The sequence below is a fragment of the Theropithecus gelada genome, chromosome 13 (genome assembly GCF_003255815.1).
Source record: "Theropithecus gelada isolate Dixy chromosome 13, Tgel_1.0, whole genome shotgun sequence".
Lineage (NCBI taxonomy): Eukaryota > Metazoa > Chordata > Mammalia > Primates > Cercopithecidae > Theropithecus > Theropithecus gelada.
The window spans coordinates 14,799,189-14,825,781 of NC_037681.1; the positions used below are offsets into that span (position 1 = coordinate 14,799,189).

A 26,593-nucleotide genomic window follows, 5' to 3' on the forward strand; every position below is an offset into this window, starting at 1 on the left:
CAATTTTGGGGACAACTGGCAAAGCATATGCTGAGGAAACAGAATTAGTTCCTTATTCAGATGAATCACATACTAAGGCAAAACTTCCCATCTTTAAGAATAAAATACAAAAGAATATACTTATCTAAACTAAGGGAATATCAGGATGGTAAAAATTGAAAGCTTTTAAAAGACTCAAAGGTTTTAAAAATATATAAAAAGTAATAAATTTGCCTACATTATTATTAAAAACTTCTACTCGCCAAAAGACATCGTTTAAAAAAATAAAAGACAAGCCAGAAGAGGAAAATATTTATAACACAAATAACTCACAGAGAATTAGTAACACAAAAATGTAGAATGCCTAGAATCAGTTAAGAAGAGAAAAAATAACTATTAAATAGACAAAAAAGACAAAAACAGGCATTTCACAGAAGAGAAAACCTGAAAGACCAATTAACTAAATGAAAAGATACTTAACTTAAAAACCCAAGGAAATTAGAAACACAAACGAGAAACTATTTTACATTTCCTAGGTAGGCAAAAAACTTTCAAGTCTAACAAACCAGATGTTGGCAACAAGTAGAAACTCTGTTTGATGTGATAGAAATCGTTGCAACCACTTTGGAAAACAATATGAACATGTGCCTGTCTCAAGATTCAGCTTATACTTTGTCTAAAGAATACCACGAGTACACACCCTATAAGGCCAGTACAAGAACACTCAGAGAAACATTTTTCATAAAAGCAAAAATCCAGTGAAAGTGCCCAAATCCATTGACTGTAAAATGAATGCATCAGTTACAGTATATATTACACCACTGAATAGGACACAGTGTGAAAACTAAGTTGTGTTACATATATCAGCATGAATGTAGCTTAAAAACAAAACATAAAATGAAAAAATGAAGAATAGCGCATTATTTTTATAAAAATGTTTAAATGAAGCAAAATAATATATGTTTTGCATGCAAACATAAATGCTAACACTATAAAAACACTAACGTTCAGGGGAGTAGCTATCTCTGGGGGGAAGCAGGGAGGTAGAATGAGAAGTATACAGAAACTTCAAAGATGCCGATTATGTTCTATTTCTCAAATTACTTAGCAAGCTCATGGGTGCATGTTGTTTTCAACCTAAGGCCTTATACGGGTCTTATACATTACATTTATTCTTCGTAAGTTTCCAGTATCCTTTAACGTAAAGATTTTTAATTAATCAATGTCCTCTCATCTTCTTGTTTTTAAAGAAAAAGAAAACATTTTATAGTGAAACTTCATCAGAGGAAACAGAATTTATAAGCAAGTGGAAGTTTTTTCCTAACAGATAAATTGGCTTCCTTTCCTGCATTCTTTATCATCGCTGCAATCTCTTTTTGCCATAACACAAGTTGAGTGATCTGTTTTATCCTTTTCCCATCACTATCACATACACACACGGCACCATCATGACTTGCTGTGCAAGGGTTGTATGTGTGTGACTCAGGGGAAAGACTGGTTTATGATGTGACAATGAGAAAGGACACTGTGTGAGTGGTAAAATTTCACTCAATCTTGAGTAAACCTCTATAGACAAGATGCACTTCCTCTGGCTGAAAAAAAAAAAATCATAGTCATGGAACTAGAGAATGGAAAAGCATCTTCCTTTGGACACGGCTCCAGCCCCATCCTTTCTTCTCTCGCTGCCCTCCTACCACCACTGTTTTGCCAGTAAATTCCAAACCTATTCAGCAAGAGTTCACTGCTAGAAGAATTAGTGTCATAAACGTGATTCCCTTTGCCCTGTTCTCGGAGTTTATAAGAGGTGTGCAAAATAGAATTTTCAATGTTATGTTTAGAACAGGCCAAAGTGTTATTTAGCTCATTAATGAGGAAATGAATAGGGAAAAATCCCAAAAAGAGTTAGTTTAAAGAGCACTTAAGAAACATAGATTATATAGTCAGGAAATGAATATCAAAATAAGATTTTCAAGAGCTTCTGCTTCTTGGGAGGATTTCATTGATAAGTACATGGATACATTGAAGAAGCTGTATTTTTTTAAGAATCAAAGAGCTAAGAAACTACTAGGAGTGGGAAAAAAATTTTCAGAGAAGAGACAATGACACTGATTAAGATAAGAACTGATGATTGCCAGCCTCCCGCCCCCCTGCCAACATTACCAATTTGGGCTGCAAGCTGAAGACTTGGCTTAACCCAGACAGAGGACCTCTGCTGGAAAAAGAGGAACCAGGAAAGCTTTTAATGGTTATGTGGGGCTACTCTGACAATCAAAAACTCGAGGGATCTCAAACAAATGATGAGTTTGCGAAATAGGGATTTCCTGAGCTCTGGGGTAGTGTAGGCAGCTGGAGAAGGACGTGGAAGCTTTGGAAACGGCAGAGTAAAATCTCATGAAGCTTTAAGCTATTACAAATCAAAAACCTTCTATTCGGCCATTAAAAAGTAATGGTTTTATGTCATTTGCAGCTACATGAGTGGAACTGGAAGTCATTACATTTAGTGGAATAAGGCAGACACAGAAAGACAAATTTTGCATGTTCTTCTTCATATACAGGAGCTTAAAAAGTTAATCCCATGAAGGTAGAGAGTAGAATAATAGATACTAGAGGCTGGGAAGGCTGTGTGGGTAAAAGGTGGGGATAAAGAGAGCTTGGTTAATGGGTACAAACCTACAGTTAGATAGCATAAATTCTATTCGATAGTAAGGTAGGGTGACTATAGTTAGCAATAGTGTATTGTCTACTTCAAAGTAGTTACAAGAGAGAAATTGAAACATTCCAAACACATAAAAATGGTAAATACTCAGGGTGATAGATTCTCCACATACTCTGACTTGACTATTATACATTCTATGAATGCAACAAAGTATCACATGTACCCCATAAATATGCAAGATAGTATGTATAATTTTCAAAAAGAGAAAAAAGGATATGTTATTCATGAAACTGCCTTGTTAATTTCCACTTTATCAAGATTATAAAATCCACTTCCACTTTATTGAGATTACAAAATCAGCTTTCAGAGGATAATGGCCAATAAAGTGAATGTATTTTAGAAATTACTATGAACCATAGAGGCAATGCTTGTCAAGTTCATACACTCATAGGCTATCCAAGATGCTGTTAAAGATTGATAATTAAAAAACAAAAAAAAATCTACTAGAAGAAGAAGGTCTGCCTCAAGCACATAACCTGTTTTCCATCAAAACATTTGCCAGATTTTTCATCTTTATGAGACTGATCACTTGAGATCCGGGCTGTGAATCTCTGGAGGGCATATCTGGTTCTCCCAAAATTTCTTGGAACTAAGGCAAGAGAGATTCACAAGGCTCTCTATGAAAAGCCCAGAAAAGCCTCGACTGAGAAACACAAGTAAACCAAGATCTAATCTGTTTCTGTAAAATGGAAAATTCTGATCAGATTGAGTTTACCAATACCTCATTCCATCTGCTGAACAGAAAAGAAGAAACTCCCTGACCAATAATAACATTAGCTGAAGCCTCTATTGTCCTCTCATGCACAATGTCTCATACACACTGCAAAATTAAAAACTTACCAAAGAGACAAGAGAATATGGCTAATAATTAAGGGAAAAAAAGCAGAATATGGAAACAACTCACATATAATCAAGAAATTATAGTTAGCAAATTAAGACTGTAAAATAACTGAGATTAATACCCTCAAAAAGATGGGGAAAAACATGAACTAAATAGGTAAAAGGACAAAAAATACCAGCAATGAATTGAAATATATAAAAAGGAATCTAACAGACAATCTAGAACTGAAAAATATAATAGCTGAAGTGAAAATTCAGCTGACGGGTTAAGAGCTGATTAAACACAGCAGACCACAGGGTTAGTGAATGTGGAAGTAGATTAACAGACAATATCTAAACCAATGCATAGAGAGAAAAATAATAAAAAAAGCATAAGAGATATGTGTGATACACTCAAGAAGTCTAATATACGTATAATCAATCTTAGAAGAAGACAGAAAGAGCAAATCAGAAGCGACGATTGAAGAGATAGTGGCCAAACATTTTTCAAAACTGGTGAACCACATTTTCATGGAACTTAGCAAATTCCAAGTTGGTTGGAAAATAATATTTGATCTGATGGACTTATTTGTTACTACATACCCCCAACACAGAACCTTTGTGGGGATTTAGGTTCCTGTGCCCAAAACTCCCCATGGTAGGTGGTGGTGGTGACGAAGGAGGGAACAAAGGACTAGAAGGCCAAATTACCAAAAAAAAAAAAAAAGTATAGGCCGGACGCAGTGGTTTACACCTGTAATCCCACCACTTTGGCAGGCCGAGGCAGGCGGGTCACGAAGTCAGGAGATCGAGACCATCCTGGCTAACACAGTGAAACCCTGTCTCTACTAGAAATAAAAAAAAATTAGCCAGGCGTGATGGTGGATGCCTGTAGTCCCAGCTACTTGGGAGGCTGAGGCAGGAGAATGGCATGAACCTGGGAGGCAGAGCTTGCAGGGAGCCGAGATCGCGCCACTGCACTCCAGCCTGGGGGGCAGAGCGAGACTCCGTCTCAAAAAAAAAAAAAAAAAAAAGGATAAACCAAAGATAACTATACCTTGACCCATCTTAATAAAACTCTTGAAAACCAAAGACAACATAACAACAATTTAAGAACAGTCAGAGGAACAAAGGCATATGTCATTCAGAGGAAGACTTACAGCTCTCTCCTTGATAGAAACAGTAAAAACTAGAAGACAACAAGGTACAAACAGACCTCATTTTATTTCATTTTGCTTTATTGTGCCTCACAGATATTGTGGGAGTTTGGTTTTGTTTTACAAATTGAAGGTTTGTGGCAACCCTGCACCTGGCAGGTCTATCAGCTCTATTTTTCCAACAGCATGTGCTAACTTCATATCTCTGTGTCACATTTTGGTAATTCCCACACTATTTCAAACTTTATTATTATTATTATATGTTATGGTGATCTGCAATCAGCAATCGCTGATGTTACTATCGTAATTGTTTTGAGGTGACACAAACCACAATCATAAGACAACAAACTTAATAAATGTTGTATGTGTTCTGGCTGTCCCACAGACCAGCTACTTCCCCATCTCTCTCCTCCATCCTATTCTCTGAGATGCAACAGTATTGAAATTAAGTCAATTAATAGCCCTACAATGACCTCTAAGTGTCCAAAGAAGAGTCACAATTCTCTCACTTTAAATAAAAAACAAGAAATGATGAAGCTTAGTTAGGCATGTTGAAAGCCAACATGGGATGAAAGCTAGGCCTCTTGCACCAAATGGTTAGAAAAGTTGTGACTGCAAAGTAAAAATACTTGAAGGACATTAAAAGTGCTACTCCAGTGAACACACAAATGACCAGAAAGCAAAACAGCCTTATTGTTGATATGGAGAAAGTTTCGGTAGTGTCAATAATGGATCAAAACAGACCCAACACTCTCTTAAACCAAAGCCTAACACAGAGCAAGGCCCTAACTCTCTTCAATTTTAGGAAGGCTGAGAGAGGTGAGGAAGCTGCAAAAGAAATGTTAGAAGCTAACAGAAGTTGGTTCATGAGGATGAAGGAAAGACACCATCTCCATAACATAAAAGTGCAAGATGAAGCAGCGAGTGTTAATGTAGAAGCTGCAGTAAGTTACACAGATCTAGGTAAGACCATTGATGAAGGAGGCTACACTAAACAACAGATCTGCAATGTAGACAAAACAGCCTTCTGTTGGAAGAATATGTCATCTAGGACTTTTATACTGGAGAAAAGAAGTCAATGTCTGGTTTCGAAGCTTCAAAGGACAAACTGACTTTCTTATTAGGAGCCAATACAGCTGGTGACTTTAAGTTGAAGCCAACGTCCATTTCTCATTTCAAAACTCATGCTAAATCTACTCTACCTATGTGCTACAAATTTAACAACAAAGCCTGAATGACAGCACATCTTTTTACAGCATGGTTTACCGAATATTTTAAGCCCACTGTTGAGAGCTAGTGCTCAGGAGAAAAAAAAAAAGAAAAAAGAATTTCCTGTAAATATATTACTGTTCATTGGCAATGGAACTCGTCATCCAAGGGCTCTGATGAAGATGTAAAAAGAGATTAATGTTTTTTCATGCCTGGTAACACAATTTCCATTGGATCCAGAGGTAATTTTGACTTTCAATTCTTATTATTTAGGAAATACATTTTGTAAGGCTATAGCTGACATAGATAGTGATTTATCTGATGGAACTGGCAAAGTAAATAGAAAACTTTCTGGAAAGGATTCACTCTTCTAGATGCCATTAAGAACATTCATGGTTAATGAGAGGAGGTCAACATATCAGCATTAACAGGAGTTTGGGAGAAGTTGACTCCAACCCTCATGGATGACTTCAGTAGAGGAAGTCACTGCAGATGTGGTGAAAATAGCAAGAGAACTAGAATTTAAAGTGGAGCTTGAAGGTGGAATCAATTGCTGCAGTCTCATGACTAAATTTGGATGAATGAGGAGTTGTTTCTTATGATTGAGCAAAGAAAGTGATTTCTTGACACGGAATCCACTCCTGGTGAAGATGCTGTGAACACTGTTGAAATGACAACACAGGTACGTTAGTTCATTTTCATTCTGCTATAAATAACTGAGTAATTTATGAAGAAAAGAGGTTTAATTGACCCACAGTTCTACATGGCTGGAGCAGCCTCAGGAAGCTTGCAATCATGGCAGAAGGTGAAGAGGAAGCAAGGCACATCTTACATGGTGGCAGGAGAGAAAGTGAGAGAGCAAGGGGGAACATGCCACACTTTTACACCACCAAAACTCATGAGAACTCACACTCACTATCATAAGAACAGCTCCCATGATCCGATCACCACCCACTCGGTCCCTCCCCTGATGTATGAGAATTACAATCTGACATTAGATTTGGGTGGTGGCACAGAGCCAAACCATATCAAAAGGATTCTGAATATTACCTCAACTGAATTGACAAAGCAATGTCAGTGTTTGAGAGGACTGACTCCAATCTTGAAAGAAGTTCTAATTTGGGTAAAATGCTATCAAACAGCATCCCATGCTACAGAGAAATCTTTCAAGAAGAGAAGAGTTTATCACTGTGGCATGATTAATTGTTGTCTTATTTTAAGAAATTTCCACAGCTACCCCAACCTTCTGCAACCACCACTCTGGTCAGTCAGCAGCCATCAGCATCAAGGGTAGATCTCCCACTAGCAAAAAGATTACAACTTACTGAAGCCTCAGATAATTGTTAGCATTTTTAAGTGAAAAAGTATTTTCAATTAAGATATGTACATTGTTTTTTAGACATAAAGCTACCATATACATTTAATAGACTACAATATAGTGTAAACATAACTTTTACATGCCATGGGTAACCAAAAAAAAAAAATTGTGACTTGCTTTATTGCAATATTCACTTTTCTGTGGTTTGGAAGCAAATCCACAATATCTCTGAGATACATCTATAATATATTTAATGTGTGAGTGGCAAATAATTGCAAAACTAGAATTCTACGTCTTAAAAAATATGGGCTTCAAAAATGTAGGTGACTCTGAGTAGGTCCAGATGTTGTACATCAATATGCTCAAAAAGTAAAGAGAAACATGTTCAAACAATTTTTAAATAAGATATTGGTGAGTGAACAAATATAAAATATTTGACAGAGAAAGGAAGGCTCTATGACGTTTAAAAACAGCTGGAAAGAACAGTAGCTGGAATTTTTAAATTTACGAGGTAGTTCCCAGAGCAGATTAGTGATAGAAAAAGAACTAGTGAGTTTTTTACACAGTTGAAACATCACAAAGAAAAAAAGACTGTAGAAAAATAAACAGAGCCCCTGGAGACTTGTGAAATAATATTAAGCTACCAAAATAAATGTAATTAAAATCCCAGAAAGGAGGGGGAGAAGCGGGTAGAAAATATTTAAAGGAATAATGACTGACAACTTTTCAAACAGTGAAAAATATTAATTTACATATTCAACAAGCTCAACACAACCTAACAAAGAATAATCACAAAGAAAGCACATCATAATCAAAGTGTTAAAAGCCAATGATAAAGAAAATATCTCGACAGCAGCTAGAGAAAAATGACCCATCACATACAGGAAATACAATGATGTAATTAGCAACTGAATTCTCATGAGAAAGTATGGAGGCCAAAGGCAATGGAACGACATACTCTGAGCACCTAAAGAAAACTAAACTGTCAATTAAGAACTCTTACCCAGTGAAACCACCCTTCAAAAATTAATGCCATTATTTGCAGATGGCATGATTGTTTTTCTGGAATATTCACAAGCATGTACAGATTATTAAAATCAGTAAACGAGTTTAGCAGTGTCCGTGGATAAAAGGTCAATATGAAAATCACCTTTATTTCTATCAACAAACAAGTCATAAATGAAATGTTTCAAAAATTACATCGTGTACAATCTCACTAAAAATAGTAACCACCTAAAAATAAAGCTATTGCTGCCACAGACAGTGATTCTTCTGAAAATATTAAAAACGTAAGTTCTCTACACTGAAAAATTATAAAAATGGCCAAGAGAAGTTTAAAAATATCTTATAAACGGAGATATACACTGTAGCATGTTCAATAATTGAAAGATTTGATGTTGTAAAGATGTCAGGTCTTCCCAAATTGATTTATAAATTAATTGCAATCCCAATCAAAATCGCTGTTGGTATTTGGTGGGAATTGACAGGTGATTTTAAAAGTCATATGAAAATATTAAATGCAAAGAATAGCTATGGCAATCTTGAGGAATAGTAAAGACTTACCCTACCAGATATCATCTTATATTAGGGCTATAGTAATTAGGACAGCATTTCAGTGAAAATTTATACAAACTGACCAATACAATAGAATAAATAGGCCAGAAAAGGACTCATACACACATACATAGTTACCTGATTTATGCCCAACACAACACTGACGTGAAGAGAGAAAAGAGTATTCATTTCTCTAAATGGCACTGAATCATCTGGATAGTCAAATGGAGAAATGAAAATTGAACCTTGAGCCACTACTTAATACCATATCCAAATCTTAATTGTTGGTCTGCAGATCTGAATGTGAAAAGCAAAACAATAAAGCCTTTAAAGAAATGCACAGGAGAAAATTTTTGTGACTTTGGAGTAGGCAAATAGTTGTAAAACACACACAAAATATTCTAATAATCAGAGAAAGACTATTGATAACTCAAGGTGTGTTCATCCAAAGACACCATTAAGGAAATGAAATGCAGTCCACGGAGTTGAAGTAGGTATTTGCAATAGATATTGCTGACAAAGTGTTCTTACCCAGAATGCATTAAAAACCGCTGCAAATCAGTAAGAAAAATCTAGGTCATCCAATAGAAATGTAAACAAAAGACTAAACCAATCCTTAACGAAAGAAAATATTTAAATGGCCAAAAAAGTTTTGAAAAAGTGTTCAACTTCATTAGCCATTGGGGAAATTCAATTAAAGCCAGAATGAAATTTCAGGACACTTTTACCAGAATGGTGAAAATGAAAAAGAGAAAATATTCAATGTTGGTAAAGATTTCCATCAGCTGGAACTGTCAAACAATCCCACTGGAAGTATATATGAGTAGAACCATGCTGTGTGGCAGTAACTACTGCTGAGGAACAAATACATATCTTATGACTCAGTAATTTCACTCACAGGTACAAGACCAACAGAAAATAGTCGAAATGTCAACCAAAGTATGTATGCAGTAATACTCATAGCAGCCCTATATTTATTAGCCAAAAACTAGAAACTACCCAAATGTTCATCAGCAGTACAATGTATTAATAAATCATAGCATATTCACAAAATGTGACTTTGTGAAAATTAATTTAGTGGCCCATGCTGAGTTCACTGTTCTGTATGTACATTATACTTCATTTAAAAGTTTGTAAAGGATCCATATTATGTGTAAGACTGGTTAACTTTGTACAGGGCGATAAAATCATATCATCTTTGGGGATAATTTCTCAACCAGAATTTTTACTACTGTCAGTTGATTCTGAGTAACTTCTAATATTGCAGGGCTGTACACTGTGTGTATTTATTTAAGTTATTGATTGTGTCAAACCAGACCACCAGGCCAGCTTATTAGAAAATGCTCTAGCATGGTACCGAGAGAATCATCATTTTGCTGCATTTCCATGTTTAGAACAAATGCCTCTTTTTCCAGAGTTCCTGGGAACCAAGGAGGAAATGCACGAAAGATGTCAACAGGCTCTTTAGTTTAACTGAGCTTCATATTAATTGATTTTTCAGTTAGGGTTTTCGTATGACCTTTCTCATTTCCTCCTCACATTGTAACTGCTATGTCTTAGTTCTGCAAACCAGAAAATTGAGATTCAGAGTTGTGAGAGATTCAGATTCGCGATGAGACCTTGATCAAGACCACAGAGCTAAGTGGTAGGGCAAAAACAACAAAATTAATATATAGCTAAAGCACATATTGCTATTTCCACCTTTTTTTTATTTTTTGTTTTGAGATGGAGTCTCACTCTGTCACTTAACCTGGAGTGCAGCGGCATGACTTCGGCTCACTGCAACCTCTGCCTCCCAGGTTCAAGCAATTCTCCTGCCTCAGCCTCCCGAGTAGCTGGGATTACAGGCGCGTGCCACCACACCCAGCTAATTTTTTTTTTTTCTTTTTTGAGATGGAGTCTCGCTCTGTCACCCAGGCTGGAGTGCAGTGGTGTGATCTCGGCTCACTGCAAGCTCCGCCTCCCAGGTTCATGCCATTCTCCTGCCTCAGCCTCCTGAGTAGATGGGACTACAGGCACCTGCCACCACGCCTGGCTAATTTCTTGTATTTTTAGTAGAGACAGGGTTTCACCTCGTTGGTCAGGCTGGTCTTGAACACCTGACCTTGTGATCTGTCTGCCTCGGCCTCCAAAAGTGCTGGGATTACAGGTGTGAGTCACCACACCTGGCCAATATTTCCACCTTTAAAAAGCATTAGCACAGCTTGTAATTGCTTCTAAGTACCTACTAACTATAGTTTTAGGTACTTGAAGAAAACGCCTAAGTGTGTCATCAGGTGTCAGACCAGTGGGACCCAAGGATGGAAGAGCCCGCATCTGCTTGTGTCAAGACCAGCTCAGGGATTACTCTTGACCACTCAGACCTTCCAGCTACTTTATGAAAGGGAGCTAGTAGGATTACACACAAGGGAATAATATTATTTCACCCAGAAATGCCTCCGTGCTTTGGGGAACACATCATCCATCTGGGGAGAAAGTAGCTACCCAAAAGGAAAAAAAAAGTTCTATTCTAGACACTGTCAGTAGAAGTCATCAGCTGATGGGTAGGAGAATTACATCTACCTTGCATTTTTTTTCCCAAACACCCACTCAAAGAAAGTGTCCTCTGAAGTGTGGAAATGAGTCAGGGCATGAATCTCACTTTCCTGATGTGGCCCTAGAACTTCTTAGAGTTTAGAGAAGGACTAGGTGTCCTCAGGAAATCAGTCAGCACTTGCTGGGTGCAGAAAATCCCTTTCTGCAGAGCATCAGGGGTGCAAAGTCACGTGACGGCCCTACAGACGCTTACCATCCCTGGGAGTGGCCCCCTCTGGTCCTCATGACCAGGAATCCTGATGTTTTTGACATTGCTCCTGTTCGCTCATAGAACTGGCTGAGGTCCAAACCTCAGCCTTGAGTACAGTCCCTGAGAGGAAGTTGTTCTTCATACACAAAGCTCCGGTTTCCTAACATGGTTAGTGATTAGAAAACTTTTTAAAACTCTGAACAATCTCTGAGAGTACCCAGCCAGATGGCCTTACAGCGAGGCTATCAGCTCTCATTCGCACTGACCAAACAACTGTCTACAACCTCTCCCAGCACCAAATAGCTCAGTGAAGACAGCCGTGCTGATGGCATGCTCACTTGAAGTATTTAAAAAAGAGAGAGAGAGAGAAATACTAGGGCACAATGGGACTCTCCGTCTCCAGGGTGTCTGTTTCGTTTTGTTTTGTGTAATGGAGGCTGAATAAGAAAAATCGGGAAAACCACCACTTTTGTTATCCCCTACCTCATGTTGAGCGCATGGAATTATCATGACACTATTCCTAAGAAACTACGTTTACTTTATGCTGATTCTGAAGTTCTTATACCAAGTAAATGAAAGACGTTTGAAAACAAAAAGAAAGCAAATGTCCCACCTCAATCCAAAACATTCCAAGATGCACTATACATCCTTGGCTTTAGAACACACAAGATAATCCCTTTTGAGAAGATTATCAGCAATTTTTTTCTCTTGTGTTTTTCTAACAAAATGGACCACATGGCAAACATGTCTCCAGAAATCATGTTTAAATTAAAGGATTAGATTTTAAAATGTAGTTAAGGCAATGTATAGGAAGGGAAGCAGCGACAAAGATAGTTATAAAGCCGAGGAGAAACAGGAGAACATTTGAAGAAGGAAAGGGAAGAGGAGAAAATGAAGAAAAGCTGGAAGTCAATGCCAAGGTGTCAGGTTATTTGCCCACATCGACTGACTTAGCAGCTCCAGAGGTGGGACCTAGGAATCTGTGCCCTCCAGGTATTCTGAGGCAGGATAACATTTGATAAACAATACACGAAAATGCTCTGTAACCCATGTTTTAACTTTTTTTTTTTTTTTTTTTTTTTTTGAGACGGAGTCTCACTCTGCCGCCCAGGCTGGAGTGCAATGGCCGGATCTCGGCTCACTGCAAGCTCCGCCTCCCGGGTTCACGCCATTCTCCTGCCTCAGCCTCCCGAGTAGCTGGGACTACAGGCGCCCGCCACCGCACCCGGCTAGTTTTTTGTATTTTTTAGTAGAGACGGGGTTTCACCGTGTTAGCCAGGATGGTTTCGATCTCCTGACCTCGTGATCCGCCCGTCTCGGCCTCCCAAAGTGTTTTAACTTTTTTAAAAGTAGAACTGCCTTCACTCTTTTTCATTCTTCCAAAGCATCCCAGGCAAATGGGCCATTGATAATGATGACTGATGACACTGAGTAGTTCATCTCACAGCCACCAATGTCATCAAGAGAGGAAGCCACTGGAGCTGCTCAACCATTAAGCCCAAATCCACTATCAGACTGAAGCCATTATGACTTCCAGTGTAGGCTGCAACACATGTGTTTCTCTGATATTCACATGAGAATCAAGTTGCCATTCAGGCCTAATTCGCATTGGGTTTCTAAACGGAGGCGGCGGAGTGGTGGCGGTGAGCAAATCCCCTAGCCCTTTCCTTTGCCAGGAAGCTGGATATTCACTGATAGATGAGGTGCTTTTCAAACCCCTGACCCCAGGACAGGGAAGGAGCTGTTATTTCCTGTCCCTTGTACAGTTAGTGTAACTCAATCCTCATTCGTACTCTAGAATGAAAACTTGATCATTTGTAGAGCAATGCCTGAAACCACTGTGGAGCCAGGCCAGTAGATGCCCTGGTACATTGCAGGTTGGAAGATTATTTCCACAGATCTTGGGAGAGCACCAGATGCAGGCCATTGGGTGTGGTTCAAACTCTCCCACCCCAGGCTCCCTTGGCTGGTTTCAACTAATTCAGCATATTTCTGCAGGATTTGCAAAAATCTCTACACTCAGAGATAGATATTCTCATATATTCTTATTTTAATGAGAATTTTACTGAGATGTCATTCACACACCATAAAATTACCCTTTTAAAAGTGTACAATTCAAAGGGTTTCAGTGTATTCGTAGAGTTGTGCACCCATCACCACTATCCAATTTCAGAGCATTTTCATCACCCCCAAAAGAAACTTCACACCCATTAGCAATCACTCTTCCTTCTCCTTTCTTCCAGCCCCTGGCAATCTCTATACTACTTTCTGGTTCTATAAATTTGCTTATTCTAAACATTCCATATAAATGGAATTATACACTGTGTGGGCTTCTGTAACTAGCTCCTCTCACTTAGCATAATGATTTCAAGGTTCATCTGTGTTGTACTATGTATAGGTAGTACTTCACTCCTTTCTATGGCTGAATAATATTCCGTTGTGTGGATATACCACATATTGTTAGTCCATTCATCCATTAATGGACATTTGGGTTGTTTCTATGTTTTGGTTATTTTGAATAATGTTGCTATGAAAATTGGTGTACAAATTTTTGTGTTAATTATGTCACATAGATACCTAGGAGTGGAATTGCTGAGTCATACAGCAACTCTATGCTGAACATTTCAAAGAACCACAAACTATTTTAAAAGTAGCTGTACCATCTTACATTCCTTCCAGTAATAAATGAGTGTACCAATTTCTCTGTGTCCTCACTAACATTTATTATTTCTGGCCTCTTTCATTCCATCATTCTAGTGGAAGGTATCTTAGTATGGTTTGCTTTGCGTTTCCTAATGACCAGTAATGTCAAGCATCTTTTAATGTGCTTAGCAGCCACTTACCTATCCTCTTTGGATAAATGTCCATTCAAATCTTTTGCCCACTTTTTAATTGTGTTCTCTTTTTATTGTTAATTTATAAGAGCTGTGTGTATATTACGGATAGAAGTTCATTATCAGATAATTTGCGAATATTTTATACCATTCCATGAGCTATATTTTCACTTTCTTAAGACAGTACTTTAAAACATGAAAGGATTAAATTTTGGTGAAGTGCAACTGTCTATTTTGTTGTTGCTTGTGCTCTGGCGCTGTATAGTTAAGGAATCATTGTCCACTTCAAGGTCACAAAGATTTATGTTTATATTTCCTTCTAAGAGTTTTGCAATTCTAGATCATGCATTTAGTCCTATGATTGCTTTTTTGAGTTATTTTTTGTGTATAGTACAAGATAGAGATGCAAATTTTTTCTTCACATGTGGATATCCAGATGTCCCAGCACCTTTCATTAAGAAGACTATTCTTTCCCCCACTGAATTGCTGAAATCAATTGATCATAAATGTAAGGGGATGTTTCTGAACTCACAATTCTATTTTTATTGATTTTTATATTTCTACTCTGAGAACATCCTACTGTCTTGAACACTGTTGCTTTGTAGTAAGTTTTAAAGTGGGAGTGTAAGTCATTGAACTTTGTTCTTTTTCAAGATTGTTTTAGATATTCTCCATCCTCGGCATTTCCTTGTGGATATTATGAGTAGTTTTTCAATTTCTGGCAATAAAGACAATTTGGAAATTCATCAGGATTGTGATAGATCTGGGATACATTTGGGGAGTACTGCCATCTTTAAAAATATTAAGTCCTCTGATTCATGAATATGGGATGTCTTTCAATTAACTTAGCAATTTCAAAATTATTTTGAATAATATTTCATACTTTTAGTGTACAAGTCTTGCGCTTCTTTTCTTAAGTTTATACTATTTTATTCTTTTTGAAGCTATTGTAAGTAGAATTGTTTTCTTAATTTCCTTTTCAAATTTTTCATTGCTAATGTACAAAAATACAATTAATTTTCATATATGGATCTTGTATCTTGCAAACTTACTAAACTTGTTTAGTAGTCTAAGTTTTAAGTGGATTCCTTAGAATTTTCTATATACAAGACCAGGTCATTTAAGAAAAGAGCTAGTTTTTTCCAATGTGAATCCCTTTTATTTCTTCTGGCCAAATTTCCCTAACTTGCATTCCCAGTACAATGTTGAATAGAAGTGGTGGGAGTAAACATTCTTCTCTTCTTCCTGATCATAGAGGGAAAGCTATTGGTCTTTGATCATTAATGTTAACTGTGGGGTTTTTTGGATGCCCATTATCAGGTTAAGAAAGTCCTCTTCTATTCCTACTCTGTTGATTGTTGTTGGTTTTGTTTTTTTTTTAATCTTGAAAGGGTGTCAGATTTTATCAGACATTTTGTCTGCATCTATTGAGATGATGATGCAATTCGATCCTTTATTAATATGTTGCATTACATTGATTGATTTTTGGATGTTGATATAAAGTTGCATTCTTAGGATAATTCCCACTTGGTCATGGTGTATAATTATTTTAAAGCTGCTCTATTTCATGTCCAGTGTTTTGCTGAGGATTTGTATGTCTATATTCATCAGGGATATTGGTCTTTATTTTACTTTACATATGATGTTTTCATCTGGTGTTGGTACCAGGGTAATAATACTGGCTTCTTAGGATGAATTGGCAAGTGTCCCTTCCTTTGCTACTTTTGAAATAGTTTTTTGAAGGATTACTGCTCATCTTTTTTAAATGTTTGGTGTAATTCACCAGCAAAACCATCTGGGCATGGGCTTTCTTTTTTTTGTGGGAAGTTTTTCAACTACTATTTCAGTGTCTTTCTTTATTACAGTCCCATTCAGATTATCTATTTCTTCTTGATCCAGTTTGGTTGTCTTTCTAGGAATCTGTCCCTTTCAGCTAGGCTATTTAATTAGTTGGCATATAATTTTTTCATAGTGTACCCTTATAATCCTTCTTATTTCTGTAAGATTCCCTCTTTAATTCCTGATTTTAGTTATTTGAGTCATCTTTCAATTTTTGATCAGTCTAGTGACTGCTTTGCCAGTTTTGTTTATCTTTTCAGAGAAGAGAACCTATATTTGGTCTGTTGATTTTCTCTATTTTTTTCTGTTCCCTATTTTATCTATTTCTACTCTGATCTTAATTATGTACTTCCTTCTGATATTTGGCATTTAGTATTCTCTTCTTTTTTAGTTTATTAGAGTGGAATGATACGTCATTTAAGATCTTTTTTTGTAATACACTCATTTATTTCTCTAATTTTTTCTCTATGTATAGCTTTAGCTGCACCCCATAAGCTTGATATATTGTGCTTTTATTTTCTTTAATCTTACAGTATTTTTAATTTCTCATTTAATTTCTTCTTTGACCCATTTGATATTTAAGAGTATATTGTTTAATTTTCACATATTCATGACTTTCCTAAATTTTCTTCTTTTATTGATTTCTCATTTCATTTCATTATTATCAGAGAACATATTTGTATGATTTCTCTCTTTTTTAGTGTATTAAGCATTGTTTTATGTCTTCACATAGAGTCAACCCTGGAGAATATTCCATGTGCAGTTGATAAAAATGTGTATTTCACTGTTCTTGTGTGGAGTGTTCTGTATATGTTAGGTCTAACCCGCATGTCAAACTCACAATTCCTACAATCCAGTAAAAAATCACCAAGCATGCAAAGAAGCAGGAAAATATAACCAACAGGAGGAGAAAAATGAATCAATCAAAACAGATCCAGAACTAACACAGAACAAGAATTAACAAGCAAGGACATGAAAACATTTATTATGACTCTTCTATAAGGTCAAGATGCTAGAGGAAATATCAAGCATGTGGAATAGAGACATAAAAGAGATTTTTTAAGGTAAAAAAACTAATTGAGATAAAATCATCTATATCTTGGATTTAAGAAAACACATTAGATTGTATTATGGCAAATTCACATTACAAAAGAAAAGATTAGTAAACTTCAGCCGGGCACCATGGTTCACACCTATAATCCCAGCACTTTGGGAGGCCAAGGTTGGTGGATCACCTGAGGTCAGGAGTTCAAGACCAGCCTGGCCAAAATGGCAAAACCCCACCTCTATTAAAAATACAAAAATTAGACCAGCATGGCAGCAGGCACCTGTAATCCCAGCTACTCGGGAGGCTGAGACACAAGAATTGCTGGAATCCAGGAGGTGGAGGTTGCAGTGAGCTGAGATTGTACCACTGTACTCCAGCCTGGCAACAGAGCAAGATGAAGGAAGGAAGAAAGGAAAGAAGGAAGGAAAGAAAGAAGGAAGGAAGGAAGGAAGGAAGGAAGGAAGGAAGGAAGGAGCGAGCGAGCATTATTAAACTTCAAGACATGGCAATAGAAAGTACCCAAAATTAAGCAGTGAGAAAAGAAGATTGAAAAAATGAGCAGAACATTAATAAATTGTAGAACAATGTAAAACATCCAAATATATGAGTAATGGAAGTCCCCCAAGGGGGGATTGGGAGAGAGGAATTAATAGAAAAAAGAAAATTTGAATAAATAATGGCTACAAACCCCCCAAATACAGTAACTGCAAGCCCACAGATCCAAGAAGGGCAACAAGCCCTAATGCAAAAACTATGAAGACTATACTAAGGTACATAACAATCAAACACTTACAATACATGCTAAAGAGAAAATCTTAACAGTTGCCAAAGAACAGCAAAAAAAAGAAAAAAGAATGACAGCAGATTTCTCATTAGAAACAATGCAAGCCAAAAGACCCTAGATCAATATCTTTAAAGTGCTAAAAGAAGTAATTCTAGATCTTTAAAAATTTATGCAGCAAAAATATGTTTCAGAAATGAAGATAAAATGAAGTCACTTTCAGACATCTATAAACTGAAATCATTTGTTACCGGCAGAACTGCGCTATAAGAAATGTTGAAGGAAGCCCTCCAGATAAAAAGAAAATTGTACCAAATGGAAACATGAGGCGGGCGAATCGCAAGGTCAGGAGATCGAGACCATCCTAGCTAACACAGTGAAACCCTGTCTCTACTAAAAATACAAAAAATTCGCCGGGCATGGTGGCAGGCGCCTGAAGTCCCAGCTACTCGGGAGGCTGAGGCAGGAGAATGGCGTGAACCCGGGAGGCAGAGCTTGCAGTGAGCCGAGATCACCCCACTGCACTCCAGCCTGGGCGACAGAGCGAGACTCCGTCTCAAAAAAAAAAAAGAAATACAAAACAGTAGAAGTGGTAACTACATGGGTACATACGTAAGATACTTTTATTATTTAAAATATTTCAAAACAGCAAAATTAAAAATGTAGTGTGGGTCTTATAACATATGTAGAAGAAAAATGTGCAGCAATAATAACACAAAGACCAAGAAGGGAGAAATAAAAGCATTGTAAAGTTCTTATATCATACATGAAGCAGTACAATATCACTTGAAATTAGTCTGTAATAAGTTTCAGATGTGCACTGTTGATCCTCCCTGGCACAGATCAATTGGGAAGCTCTGTGATACATTGCCAATAGATTGATCATCTTAAAGCCAATTGTGCCACCCATTCGATGCTAGAAATTAAAATGGCTCCTCATAGCCACTCCCAGTGAAATCTTCGGTCTTTAACCTGTATTTTCATTCCTATCTGCCAAGATACGCTTTACATTCCCTGGGAAGAAATTAACTTCTGTCATCTAGGCTTCCTGGACATTGCTAGGAACTATAGCAGACAATCAGGAACGTGTGGCATGGGTGTGCACCAAAAACTTGCAAACCAGTTGCATGCAATGTATGCAATGGGGTTCTGAGATCAAGAACTCAGAATATGTGTATTTGTATAAAGAACTCTAAAAGTGGAAATCTAATCTCCTTGGAAAGAGGTGAATTTTTTTTTTTTTCAAATAACTAGTAATCACCAGTTATTTAAATTTGAATTTTTATTTCTCTTTTAACTGTGTTCTTTCAGCATTTGTTATAATTTTGTGCATCATCATAGCTCCCTGCCAGCTCACAAGCTCCTAATGGTAGGATCCCCGGATTTCCTCAGTGCCCACTATGTCTACACAGAGCCAGTGTCACAACACGCTCATCATGCATATGTGTTGAATGAAAACATTTTCCTGTGCAAACTGCTTAACAGAGAAACTTAGTAAAGAAGTGTTGGTCTGGATTGGATGAGGTCAGAGAGTTGAAGATACGGTGTCTGGGAAGGTATCTGGAAGCCATCTAGTCAAACTCCCACCACCAGTAACATGTTTTACTTGCCAATCCCATGGATGTCACATAACTGATTAAAGTTAACACACGGTAATCCAGGTGTCACCACTGACTTTGCCAAGGTCCAACTCAAAAAAAAGAGAAAAGTGTATAAAGAATACACACAACACACATTTATATATAAACACACATACATATACATATATAATAAAAATACATATTCAATGAGCTAGATATTTAATGAGTTAAATTTATATAGATAGATATTTAATGAGTTAAATATATAGATAGATATTTAATGAGTTAATATATATATATTTAATGAAATGGCATTGTTTTTCTGATTATAAAATGATACACTGAAAAACTTCATGAAATGCAGAAATGTTTAGTAAAGAAGAAAATAAAAATCACCAAAAGGTCCTCCATCTAGAGCAGGCCATGTTTTAAATGACAGCAAAATCCTTTCCTGTATTGCTTTACTTTTCTAAAAACCATTGTGAAAATTCCTTCTACCTTTCCACTTAGCAGAAGGTCAATGAGAAAATGGGTGCTCCTGATTGGACATTGTGGTGGATTTAAAGGGGCTGCAAATTCATTGTCACTTTCACCTTTGAAAGAGGGACTTTGTTTTCCTCCCAGCTTGAATTTGGTGTTTCTGTTTTACCCACAGAGGGCAGAGGAAGGGATGTTAGACTAGCTCTGGGCCAGCACCTCACAAAGGTTGAGCAGCTTCCATGTCTACGCTTTTAGGAGCCCCAAACTACCGTGTAAGGAATAGGCCACTCGGCTGGAGAGAATGCAGAAAGACCACATGGAGAGGCCCGGAGACAACACGGGCAGAGAGGCCCAGTCATCGCAGCATGCCATCTGAGCCCAGCCTCCCCACTGTCTCACCAAAGCACCAGACATGTGAAGGCACCATATGGAAACTCACCAGCCCAAAGAAGCATCCACAGGACTGCAGCCCCAGACCACATCATGTGGAGCAGAACTGCCCACAGAACCATGAGAAAAGAGAAGATGGTTGTTGTTTTACTGGATTGAGGGTAAGGGAAGAGGTTGTTACACAGCAACAGATCACCAAGACAGCTAGCAAAATTCTTAATATTTGAACTTCTTCTAGAGGTACCAAAACTAAACCCAAGGAGTAAATCCTAAATTATACTGCAAAGCTAGAAACCATGTGCTGGTCATCACTGACAAGATGAAAAGAACATGGGATTCGAAGTGGCACTACTGGGGCAGAGCTCCTTGGGACTGAGCTACCAAGACGTTCGACTGGAATAAGTCCCTTGACCTGTTTGCTCCTCCATCCTCTCATCATAAAAGAGGGGCATTGTTGACGTCAATTTTAGGGGGTTTTAAGAAAGGGTGAATGAAACTCTATAAAAGGAGTTTTTTGGGGTTTTTTTAACTGCATAAGGTAGGGTTGCTTTTTGCCTCTTCTCTTCTTTGAGCTTAGAGATTTGTTGACCATAAATGGTGGCTGTCAAATGAGTATGGTATTGTCTCCTACCTTGGAAAGGCAAGAAGAATTCAGACATAGGTATAAGAGGCAATATTTTATCTATTTGGCATCCAAGAAAGAGCCATGAGGGTGGCTCTCGTGTATTCTGAGGTTTAAGCAATTTCACTGAGGTTCTGTGAAAATGCAGAGTAAGGGGTGACTAAGGCAGTGGAGAAGGCACATGGGCTTCTGAGAAGCCACCAGTGCATCCCTGTCAATTATCATCAGTCTCTTCTAAACTGGAGGTTGAGGGAAGGGAGGGAAGTAACTCATCACTGAGATTTTTCAGAGACAAATGATTAAATCCTTGCTCCTATTCCATTTTGCAGGGGCCATAGCCTCTCTTTCCACCCCCAGCTTTTTTTCCACAGTCAGCACTTTGCCTACTGGACTTTTTGGTGCTCAGATGAGTTTGTTTGTTTATTTGTTTGCCTATCATCCATCTCCCCCAGTAGAATGCAGGCTCCATGAGAATAAGAATCTTGCCTATGACGTTCACCGTATTGTATCCATGCTCCCTAGAATGATGCCTTGAACCCTCATGAAATATCTGTGGAATGAATAACCTCATGAAATATCTGTGGAATGAATAAATGCTGACACTTTCTTTCTCACACGCTTTGGCCCCAGACCTACTGCAGCAGAAGTAGAGCCTTGGGAATCTGCCTTTTACTGAGTTTTGCAAATAGTTGATCCCCTGGCTCATAATGCCTGGATTAAATGAAAACATTTAAGAAAAATGAGAACAGGGAAAAGGCGTCGTAGTATTCCAGACCCAAGGAGAAAGGGAGTTTCTATACGCACAGCCCCAGGAACTGTTTACATTTGACTCAGCTCAAGCTCAGAACTGGCCGGAAGTGCCTGCAGTCAGTAGGCTGTGAACACATCTTCCCTAGACAGGAAGGACTTCTCAGCATGACGTTAAACTCAGAGATGGTAAAGGAAAATTTCTCATAGTTTCAGCTACATAAAAGTGAAAACTTCTGCATAGAAAAGACAACTTGGAAAAAAAAAAAACTAAGTTTGGCAAATAAATGAAAACTTAGGGAAAAATATTTGCAACATATATTACCGATCAAGGTTTAATGTTTACAATAAATAAACGATTCTCACAAATCCAAGAGAAAATACTGCAAAAGACATGAATAAACAGTCCACAGAAGAAAAAAGCAAAAAGCAAAAAGCACAGCCAATAAATGTGAAAAATATGTTCAAGATCAGTAATAACCAAAGAAATGTGAATTAAGATAATAGAAAAATGCCATGTTTTGGGAGAGACTAAAACATTTCTAATATTCCAGTAAGTGAGGCATAAGAAACCGGGCACATCTATTATAAGTGTAAACTATTAAAATCTGTTTTGGAGGATAAAGTGTTAAACTTTTAAAACCCATATTCTATTTGGCCTAGCAATATTATTTCTAGTTTATCCTAAACAGATAATTGCCCAAGAAAACAGTGCTATATGTGAAGTGTAAGAATTTTTTCTTTCTTTTTTTTTTTTTTTTTTTGAGACAGAGTCTTGCTCTGTCACCCAGGCTGCAGTGCAATGGCTCAATCTCAGCTCACTGCAACCTCCATCTCCAGGGTTCAAGCAGTTCTCCTGCTTCAGCCTCCCTAGTAGCTAGGATTACAGGCACAGGCCACCATATCTGGCTAATTTTTTTGTATTTTTATGAGAGATGGGGTTTCGCCATGCTGGCCAGGCTGGTCTCAAACTCCTGGCCTCAGGTGATCCACTCACCTCAGCCTCCCAAAGTGCTGGGATTACAGGCATGAGCCACCACACCCGGCCAAGTATAAGGATTTTAAACATTATTTGCAATTTTGAAAAATATGGACCAATTCTAAGGGCCCATTGTGGAGGATGTATAGTCCAGGAGCTTCCTTGGAAGATGGCCCTTGGCAGCCACTGATCTAGGAGAGGACACCGGCACCCTGAGGTTCAACCAGGGTGAATCTCACGCCTCTCTCTTGGCACATCAAGGCATGGCATTTCTCCCTCTTCCCTCGCAAGAGGTTGTAAAGCCTGGTGCCACTACAAAAACCATTTTGCCACCATAAAGGGGAATAATCTTCAAACAAAACCAACACACAGAGGAGGAGACATAGAAGGAAATGCCAAACACTATGCCAGTAGTATGGAACCCACTCAGAAGCCACTCTTTCTTTGAACTTCAGTTACATGAGATGGTAAATTTGTTTAAGCCAGTTTGGGCCACTTTCTGATACTTTCAGCCAAAAACCCCATGATAAAGCCATCACCAGGGAACTGAATACATAAATTATGACACAACCTTACAATAAAATGCCACACAAGTGGCATTTATTCAAGAATAAAATGCCATGCAAGGGATTTTTCAAGGAAGTATGCTCTATATACAGCGCCATGCATAGATGTCCATTAGTTGTCATTAATAGAGGAAAATGTTACGGAATGATATGTCTGATATAACCGCATTTAGTTAAAAAGGCAAATTGAGATACACATAGAGATATAAATTTGATACAAATTAGAATCAGAGGGGAAGAGGGAGCTTTTATTTCTTCCTTTACATACTTCTGATTTTTGAGGTTTTAGCAGTAAGTATTCCTTAATTTAGATATATAAGTATACAGATATATTTCAGCTTTGGAGCTCTGAAGTACTCTTGGTAGCATGATTTTAAAAATCATGATATAATATATATTGATGCCTAGTCTTCAAATATCTTTGTGGTTTTTCTTTTTTTTAACATAAGATCAATTTACATAATGTTATCCCTATTTAACTTTTAATCCTTTTTGCCAGTTCCATGTCTATCTTGAAAAAGAATGTGTCTTAAGCTCTAGAATAAAATAAATAAGAGCTACCTCTTAGATATACACCTTCCCCAAGCCACCCCAACCCTCATGCCTGAGATTCCCACCCAGAAAATAAAGACAACCATAGTATATCTTCATGAGTGTCATAAGGGAGGGGTGAACACAGGTGTTCAAAGTCTCCAGCACAGGGCCCGGCACAAATGGCTCATCAGTGGCAGTTTTTGTTGTTATTCAATGTCCTCAGAGTAAAGCGGCCCCTTCTGGACATTTATTTTTGCTTGGAGGTTCAGTGAACCTTACCCTGGCTTTCTGTCTCTTCAAACACCCTAGAAGCAGAAACAATTCCCTGGGGCCATCTCTGGGCCTTCTGACTCTGGAAATGACACGGTCACAAACTACAGGCCCGAGGGAAGCCAGGGAGGGCCCTTTGAAACCTTACACTCCTTGACTCCAGCAGCTGAGAGGGAACCTTGGCAGTCCTCTGGCCAATGTAATCATCTTTCACATTAGTCGAGACAAATGCCTTGGAATTTTCCTTAAACTGGGTGTCACCTCCCATTTTCGATAAGAAAAGATATAAGCGAAGAGCTGCCAGTGGGTGGAGTCTTGGGCCAGGTCCCCGGATACGTTGGGCTACTTTCATTTTCCAGATATGGGAGAAGAGAAAAGTAGGCCAGGCCAGGGCTGCAGTGTCCCCAAGAGGTCAGCCGCTCCAGGCTCTAAGCCTTGCTTCTGGGCTGCCTTCCAGCCCCACTCCATTCCAGTTTGCAGTAATGAATGTTATGCACACACACCAACACACACACATACACACACACACACACACACAGGCACTGATTTTTTTTAGGAGCCTTCAATGAAGTTTTAAGTTGTTGACAATCAGTGTTGGTCATCAGGCCAGCAATTCTTCCAAGTGAAATGTTGAACAAGGCTGGGCCTCGAAGCTATACAGATGTACGGCTTTCTGAAAGCCATATATCTGTGTGTGCCTGGGTAACTTTCAGGAAGCCATACATCTGTGTGTGTCTAGGTAACCTGAGAAATAGTACTATGATTGTGATCAGTGTGCCACAGAGACTTAGGAAAGATAGGAAACTCCTTACAGATTTTTCACTTAAACAGGTAATGTCCTCTTGAAAATGTTATTAAGTACAAACGAAACAAATGTTCAGGGTGCACCTACCTGACACATCAGGGGCACTCGACAAATATTTCTGGAATGACAGAATTGTCAATCTTTGCTCTGTGGTCTCGAGCAAATGACTTGCCTTGGTTGGGTCCCAGTCTCCTTTCTGAGAATAGAGGTTATCACACCTCCTCCATGGGTGGTGAAGGCTGAGGAAAAACTCTTTGTCCCAGAGAGGTGTGCTGCAAATAGGAGAGCAGATCTGGGGGAGGTGGCCAACCTTGGCACCCACCTGGGCTCGCAGAAGCCAATGGGAGGTATAAGATAAACTGCCCAGGGACCTCCCCAACCGCCCTTCCATCTTATCTGCCCTGTAGCCATGTCCTCCCCTGCAGTCAGGCTGCTTATCGGGGGCTGACACCAGGCACAGCCAACATTGTGCTTTGATTCCTGCCAGATTTCATCTGTGGAAGGCGTTTCCAGCCCCTGCACCTCCTTAGCCAAAGTTTGCCCTTTAAAGTCAATCTCCGGTCACACATCTCCAGGAAGTCTTCAAACCTCACTCCAGAGCCGCCTCCCTCCCTCCTCCATCCTCCTCTATGCCTGCTGCCCCCACACTAAGGCAGCAGGCTGCATTCCCCGGGCATTGCCCTGACAGGAGGGCAGGTGCAGGCTGGAGTCTAGAAACCAGCATAGCCACCAAGCTGATTTTTCAAAATGTAAATCCTAAAAACCTTGACTTTTAAGTCTGCCACTTGAGAGAAGAGTTTTGGTTTTATTTTTGCTTTTACTTGTTGGAACTCTAGAACATATCCTTATATATCAAGAGCCTGGAGCATAAGGTTATGCCATAAACCAGAGAGTTCCTGTTCAAGGGAGGTACATGTTTGAACCAGCACATAACACAATGAATACTGAGGGCAGATGACTAGGGTTGGGCCAGAAATGGAAGTTAGGGAGCAGGGGGCATGAGGAAAGGAGGAAACTGTGTTGATTTCCAGGCTCAAGCCAAGGAGACTGCAAACCTTGGATTGAAAGATTGAAACCCACCTACACAATGGAGCATGTGGATGGGCAACAAGGGGGTTGGCGGCGGGTGGGGGAGGGAGGGATACCTGAGGGAAGTCTCACGGTTCAAATCACCCCAGCAAGCTACAGAAGGGTTTTGGAAAGTTCCCGGGCTATTCCTACAAAGCACATGCCCCATGGGCCTGGGAACAAGGCAGGACACATAGAAATCAACAGCACAAGGTGTAGTGACCGGGTTCATATCACTGAGCAGCTCCCATTGTGGGCAGCAATGAGAGAAGAGAGAAGGGGCAAGGCAGAGAATCTTGAGCTCTTTCAAGCCCTTAAGGAACCATCTGTAGGACTGAGAGGACCTGAGTGACCCTGAGATGGTGTATTAGTCTGTTCTCACGCTGCTAATAAAGACATACCCAAGACTGGGTAATTTACAAAGGAAAGAGGTTTAATGGACTCACAGTTCCTCATGGCTGGGGAGGCTTCACAATCATGGCAGAAGGCAAATGAGGAGCAATGTCATGTCTT

General features: G+C 38.7%; 1 protein-coding gene across 1 annotated transcript in view; it reads right to left on the bottom strand.

Annotated features, from left to right (window-relative positions):
* IL1R1 (interleukin 1 receptor type 1) overlaps positions 1-24,510 on the bottom strand; it is a 106,740-nt gene extending 82,230 nt beyond the window's left edge. The window contains exon 1 of the mRNA XM_025354437.1: positions 24,356-24,510. The gene's annotated coding sequence lies outside the window, so the exon portion shown is untranslated. The remainder of the gene's footprint in view (positions 1-24,355) is intronic.
* Between the last annotated feature and the right edge of the window lie 2,083 nt (positions 24,511-26,593).